At 44.5% G+C, this 7,303-nt stretch overlaps 1 non-coding gene across 1 annotated transcript; it reads left to right on the top strand.

Annotated features, from left to right (window-relative positions):
* The first annotated feature begins 3,908 nt into the window (after positions 1-3,908).
* Positions 3,909-3,990, top strand: trnaf-aaa (transfer RNA phenylalanine (anticodon AAA)). The gene has a single exon. It is a non-coding gene; the product is annotated as a tRNA-Phe (tRNA).
* The last annotated feature ends 3,313 nt before the right edge of the window (positions 3,991-7,303 follow it).

Raw genomic sequence — 7,303 nt, 5'->3', positions numbered from 1 at the left:
CAGGTACAGAATACAATAGAAAACCAGGCAAAATACAGAGTGCGCAGGGGGAAATTGAAAAAGGATATAAGAGAGTCAAAGAGAGAATATGAGTAAGGATTATCGGATAACATAAACGGGAACACAAAAATCTTTTATAAACATATAAAAAGCGAAAGGATAGTTAAAGGAATGGTGGGGCCGATTGGGGACAAAGAAGGAAATCTTCTTACGGAGGCAGAGGGAATGACTGTGGTAATGAATGGGTACTTTGCATCTGTCTTCACAAAAGAAGAAGATGGAGTTAATGTCGCAGTAGAGGAGGAGGGAGTAGAGATATTGAATAAGATAAAAATGGAGGTGCTAACACTCGAAATTAACAAGTCACCCAGTTCAGATGGGGTGCATCCTAGGTTGCTGAGGAAAGCAAGGATGGAAATAGCAGAAGCTCTGACCACAATTTTTCAATCCTCCTTGGATATGGGAGTGGTGCCAGAGGACTGGAGGATTGCAAATGTTACACCCCTAATTAAAAAAGGGGAGAGGGATAAACCTGTTAACTACAGGCCAGTCAGTCTAACATCAGTGGTGGGAAAACTACTAGAGACCACTGTCAAGGACAAAATTAATTCTCATTTGGAGAAGCATGGGTTAATAAGGGACAGCTAGCATGGATTTGTTCAAGGCAAATCATGTCTGATTAACCTGATTGAGTTCTTTGATGAAGAATCAGAGAGGGTTGCTAAAGGTAGTGCAGTAGATGTTGTACATATGGACTTTCAAAAGGCATTTGGTGAAGTACCACATAACACACTTATTCCAAAAATAGAAGCACATGGGATCAAAGAGACGGTGGTAATTCGACACGTAATTGGCTAAGGGATAGGAGGCAGAAAGTAGTGGTGAATGGCTGTTTTTCTGACTGGAGATAAATATACAGTGGGGTCCCCCAGGGGTCGGTATGAGGACCATTGATTTTCTTGTTATATATAAATGACCTGAACTTGGGTATAGGGAGTACAATTTCAAAGTTTGCAGATGATACAAAACTTGGCATCGTAGCAGACTTCAGAAGGACATAGACAGACTGTTGAAGTGGATAGACACCCCATGGCAGATGCAATTTAATGTGGATAAGTGTGAAGTGATGCACTTTGGGAGGAACAACATGGAGAGTCAGTATAATCTAAATGGGACTATTTTGAGGGGGGGTATAAGAGCAGAGGGACCTGGGGGTGCATATTCACCAATCTTTGAAGGTGGCAGAGAAAGTTGATAAGGCACTTAAGAAAACATATGGAATACTTGGCTTTGTAAATAGGAGCATTGAATATAAAAAAAACAAAGCAGTCATGCTAAACCTTTACAAATCACTGGTTAGGCCTCAGCTGGAATATGGTGTAATTCTGGGCACCACACTTTAGGAAGGATGTCAAGGCTGTGGAGAGGGTACAGAGCAGATTTACTAGAATGATACCAGGGATGAGGTATTACAGTTATGTGGAGAGATTGGAGAAGCTGAGATTGTTCTCCTTAGAGCAGAGGAGGTTAAGGGGAAACCTGATAGAGGTATTCAAAATAATGAGGGGTTTTGAAAGAGCAAATGGAGAGAAACTGTTTCCTCTGACAAGTGGGTCGATAACCAGACGTCATAGATTTAAAATAATTGGCAAAAGAACTAGAGGGGATGTTAGAAGTTTATTCACACAGAGGATTGTTAAATTCTGGAACGCAGTGCCTGAAAGGGTGGTGGAAACAGATTCCATAGGAACTTTCAAGATGCAATTCGACATATACTTGAAGAGGACTAATTTGCAGGGTTATGGGGAAAAAGCTGGGGTGTGGGACTAAATTGGACAGGTCTTTCAAAGAGCCGGCACATGCACGACAGGCCGAGTGGCCTCCTTCTGTGCTGTAAGATTCTATGATGTGTGTCTCCAAGCCAACCTGTTAATACAAAATAAAAACAGAAAATGCTGGAAAACACTCAGCAGGTCAGACAGCATCTGTGGAGAGAGAAACAGAGTTAACGTTTCAGGTGAACAAACTCACATCAGAACTGGTTTTAGCAGACGCCTGATCAAACACGAAGAGGGAAACAAAGTAAGGAAGGTGAACAAGGTAAAAGAGACAAAGGTAAATCTCATCGGAGAGAAGAGCGGAACTTCTTCTAGGTGGGCATTCCAGGATGAGAACTGGCTGTGAATTTAACACCAAAACAAAAGCAAAATGCTGATTTCCAGCATCTATTTTGCTTTTTAATTAATACAAACGCAGATTTTCCAACTTAATTTGAAATTATTTTAATATAGGCAAGAGGAGAGGCAGGTTGGTAATGGTTATGTTTCTGCATTGACATAAATTATTTTATGGATTCTGCAGTGTTTATAGCGGCCAGATGGAATGAAACACAGATTGGATGACAATGTTGGTTTAAAGATTGACCTTTCGATCTCTGGAATCTTGGTTTAAAGTCTCTTTTCTCTGCTGGCTGCAAAAGTCCAACACAAATGAGTTTGGGCAGTTTAAAATAGTGAGCACAAGTCCCATAGCACAGACCGCTTGCAATATGAGACACACATCAGCACTCTCTCTTGAGAAACCATGAAGAAAAGTAATGTGGCAAGAGGGGGAGAAAAAACTCAGATTGATTTAGTGGGGGTGCTCTTTGGAGATTGAGATCAATGCTCACTGTTGAGCAATACTACGCCTGGCCCAAGAGTGCTTGATGCTAAACATTGACAACACTCTGTCAGCCAATGAGTTGGATGCGGGGCTTGACTTACGGCAGGACTCACAGCAAACACAGTCTATTTACTCAGCAAACAGCAAAGCAAACCAAGTCTATTTACTCAGCAAACAGTGTCTGTTTAAACAGTTCACTATAGCACAGAGTCTATTTAAAAAGAGTCCCTACAAACTGCAGCAAATGGAACTCTGATCGAAACTACAGCAACTTCTCCCAATAAAAGCAGGGCAATTTCCCCAGCAAAATGCAGTGAGTGGAGGATGGTTACATAATACAAATTGATTATTTCTCCAGCAAATTGCAGTGTGTGGAGGATAGTTTCACACAAATTATGTGTGTAAAATCAATCCCAGTCACAGCAGTGCTGTCTCCAGGCGTGATTGACGAGGGAATTACCCAATCATCTCCATTCTGGTTGGGAATAGTGGTGTCACTGTATGTAGCCAAGATTTGGTGCTACAGTGTCCCTTTCTCCAGCATCTTTGATCAGGACAAAATCATTCAACAAACCCCCTCCTTCTAAAAACTACAAAGGAAACCAACCCACAGGATATGTTTAAGTTGTGTATGCAGCATTCACAGCTGCAATTAACAGCTGGATCAGCCAGTATTTTTTTTTCTGATTCATTTTTTGGCTGATGACTTATACATGAAGTATCACCACATGTTAGAAATAATTCCTGGCAGATCGCTGGAGATGACAGTTAAAACTGACTTTGTGTTTGAAGTTGGTTTCACTTCAGCTTTTGACTCTGGGATATTTCCACCAGAAGGGCAAGCACAGCCACTGGGTTAATGTACTGATGCCAACAAGGTGACATTAGTTACAGCTGATGTTACCTCTCAGCAGCTCTGTTGCAAACAGTTGCCAGGATAACGATTCCAGACTGACATAGGGAGCCTAGTGACATTCCTGTGACTCCTGAATAATAACGGAATATATTGTATGAAGGATGGTGAATTTTCGATCAATTCATTCAAATAATCTGATATCCGTTTAGGTGCCGTCTTACACAACAGCACATCAATGTCAAAGCTATTGCCCCCGAAAATAGACGACACCCCATGTTGTGGTACTGAACTGTGCAGATCAGGAAGGCCCCGAATTCACTTTCTAACGGCCCTAACCAAAGTCACAAATGACATCCACTGTGACTGTGACCAGAATGTATTATTCCTGGGTAGCGTGGCCGAGCGGTCTAAGGCGCTGGATTAAAACTCCAGTCTCTGCGGGGGCGTGGGTTCGAATCCCACCGCTATCAGAGTTTAAAGTGCTCAATACTTCAACCACATCACCAAACATCCTTCTTGACACGATGGGCCGAAGGGCCTCTATCCGTGCTGTATAACTCTATGACTCTTTGATCCCTCTGCAGCTTTTGACACAGTTGACCATTAAATCCTCCTCCCTTGTCCAGTTCAGTGGGATTGCTCTCGCTTGGTTCCACTCATAGCTATCCGATCATAGAGCTTCATCAGCAATGGCTTCTCTGGCTGCCCCTACGCTGTTCCCTCTGGAGTCCCCCAAGGATCTGTCCTTGGCCCCACATCCCTCTTCTTCATCTACATGCTCCCCTTCGTGACATCATCCACAGACATGGGTCAGCTTCCACATGTACACTGACACCCAGCTGTCCCTCTCCATTACTGCTCTTGACCCCTCCACTGCTTTTGTGTTGTCAGACTGTCAAATATCCACTCACTCACCTGATAATCTCCGAAAGCTTGTGATTTTCAAATAAAACTGTTGGACTATAACCTGATGTTGTAAGATTCCTTACATTTGTCCACCCCAGTCCATCACCGGCATCTCCACATCATGTCAAATATCCAGTTGTGGATGAGTTGCAATTTCCTCCGGTTAAACATTGGGACGACTGAAGCCATTGTCTTCGGCCCTTGCCATGAACCCTGTACCCATGCCATCGATTCCTTCCCCCTCCTCGGCCATTGTCTCAGGCTAAACCAGACTGTTCGTAGTTTCGGCTTCCTGTTCAGCCGCAATCTGAACCTACGACCCAATATATTCTCCATCATAAAGACTGTTACCTCCACCTCCCTAACATTGTCCGTCTCTGCCACTGTTTCAGTCCATCTGCCTCAAAACCCTCATCCATGCCTTTATCACCTATAGACTATTCCAATGCTCTCCTGGCCAGCCTCCCATCCTCCACCCTCCATTAACTTCAGCTCACCCAAAACTCTGCTGCCTGTATCCTATCCTGCACCAGGTCCCACTCACCTATCAGCCCTATATTTGCTGACCTACACTGGCTCCTGGTCTCCTAATGCCTCCAATTTAAAATTCTCATCTTCATGCTTACATCTCTTCATGGCCTTGCCCCTCCTTAGCTCTGCCACTTCCTCCAGTTCTACAACCTCTACCTCCCTGAGCTTTCAGTTCAAGTCTCTCTGGTCTTTTGTGCATCGTCCCCAACTCTAGCCACGCCATTGGCGGCCATGCAGAATAGTTCCAATTCTCCAGTATTACCTCCTTAAACACCTCTGCTTCTCCATCTCCTCCTTTAAGATCCTCCTTAAAACCCACTTCTTTGACCAAGCCTTTGGTCACGCCTCCTTATATCTCCTTTGGCTCGGCATCCGTTGTTGTCTGATGACGTCTCCATGAAGCACCTTGGGATGTTTTTCTATGTTAAAAGCACTATATAAATGGAAGTTGGTGTTGTTGTCGTTGTCATCCCTGGTCTGTTGTTGTGTTAAATGATTTTAGCTGGCCACCAGTAGTGTTCCCTAGATAAACAGGGGAAAACTGAACCAGGGGTTCCTACTGATGATCTATATTCAGTGACTCCTGGTGAAAATACATGTGGATGCTGATTGAGGATAGGATTGTGCTTGGGAATGGTATCCACCAAGATCAAATAGCTCAACAATACTCACAATCCAGGCGCTCACTTAAAGAATGGCCATTTGAGGTGACAACAGCCATGGAACCATATCCACAACTCGATCGTGATATAGTCACTCGAAATATATGGTTAGTTTCACATGAGACATCATTGTCAAGATTCTCCTCTGCAGGGCAGAGTTCTGAGTGGGCAGGACTTCCGTTCACCTCTCCAGATCCACCCTAAACCCATGCTATTTCCCTGGGCCAAGGGTCATTCCCATTGCGTTCACTGTGGGCTCCCAGTGGAACTGGCGCCACGAAGAGGACGCTCACCAGTACGAGGCCAGAAAAGCTCGACAGTGCTGCAGCAGGGACATTACTATCACTGGTTGGGGGGGGGAATGAGGGACAGGGGACCCCGAGGATCGAAATGCATGCCCCACTGAGGGCCTCAGCTAAGACTGGAGTCTTCAGCAGGCAAACGTTTGAGGCCAGATTTGAGGGAGAGGAAGCCGACAAAGAGCCCCGTGGAGCTTGTGGCCTTTACCGCAACTTTCCACATGGTGGCCCCAGGAAGCAGTGGTAAGTGGGGCAGACAGGGGGGAAGCCCTCCAGGGAGGTGGGTCCAACCGCTTTGCAGGCAGTGGTGGGGAAGGAGAGGGCAGCGGCTGGTGGGAAACCCCAGTGGAGGCAGTGAGATGATGGTGCTTGGCTCCACTGCCCAAATTATTCCCATTTTCTGCCAATGATCCAGCCTGAATTCAGGCAGGATTACCGAGGACATCCCACCCACCCCCCATTTGTCATGGATATATAGGAGATATCCTCCGTTTGAATACCAATATGCATAGTTGTTTTTCTACAGACAAATAGTAAAGTTTCAGAGTTCAAAAGGTGTTTTCAATGATTAATTGATGTATCTGCCGTGCTTTATGCTTATTGTGCCTCTACTCTGCGATCCTGTGGATGGTGATATATGTGCATCCTGGGGTGTAAGCTAATTTAAAATTGTACGCATTATTTTCAAGTTGTCCTGCCCCCTACCCATGCCTACGGTCACATACATTTCTAGGGCACCTTAGTCATGCTCCTCTGTAAAAGTTTGAATTTTTACATTAAAAGTGGTCCATCCTGCTTTATTTAATACATTTTTACTCCACAAAAGCAAGGAAGTTATGGTAAACCTTTAATAAATCGCTGGTTAGACCTTAGCTGGAGCATTGTTTCCAATTCTGGGCACCACACTTTAAGAAGGATGTCCAGGCCTTGGAGAGGATGCGTAGGAGATTTACCAGAATGGTACAAGGGATGAGGGACTTCAGTTATGTGGAGAGGCTGGAGAAGCTGGGATTGTTCTCCTTAGAGCAGAGATTTAATAGAGGTGTTCAAACTTATGAGGAGTTTTGATAGAGTATATAGGGAGAAACTGTTTCCACTGGCAGGAGGGTCGGTAACCAGAGGGGACACAGATTTAAGATAATTGGCAAAAAAAACAGGGGGGAGATAAAGAGACTTTTTTTTTAGGCAGCGAGTTGTTATGATCCGGAACCCTTTGCCTGAAAGGTTGGAGGAAGCAGATTCATTAGTAACTTTCAAAGGGAATTGGATATATACTTAAAAAGGAAAAAGTTGCAGGGCTATGGGGAAAGAGCAGAGGAGTGGGACTAATTTGATAGCTCTTTCAAAGAGCCGGCACTGGCGTGATGGGCCGAATGGTTTCCTTC

This window comes from Heptranchias perlo, chromosome 6 (genome assembly GCF_035084215.1).
Source record: "Heptranchias perlo isolate sHepPer1 chromosome 6, sHepPer1.hap1, whole genome shotgun sequence".
NCBI classification, from domain to species: domain Eukaryota; kingdom Metazoa; phylum Chordata; class Chondrichthyes; order Hexanchiformes; family Hexanchidae; genus Heptranchias; species Heptranchias perlo.
Note: the sequence above shows the minus strand (reverse complement) of the source record. Positions and strands in the feature narration are given on the sequence as shown.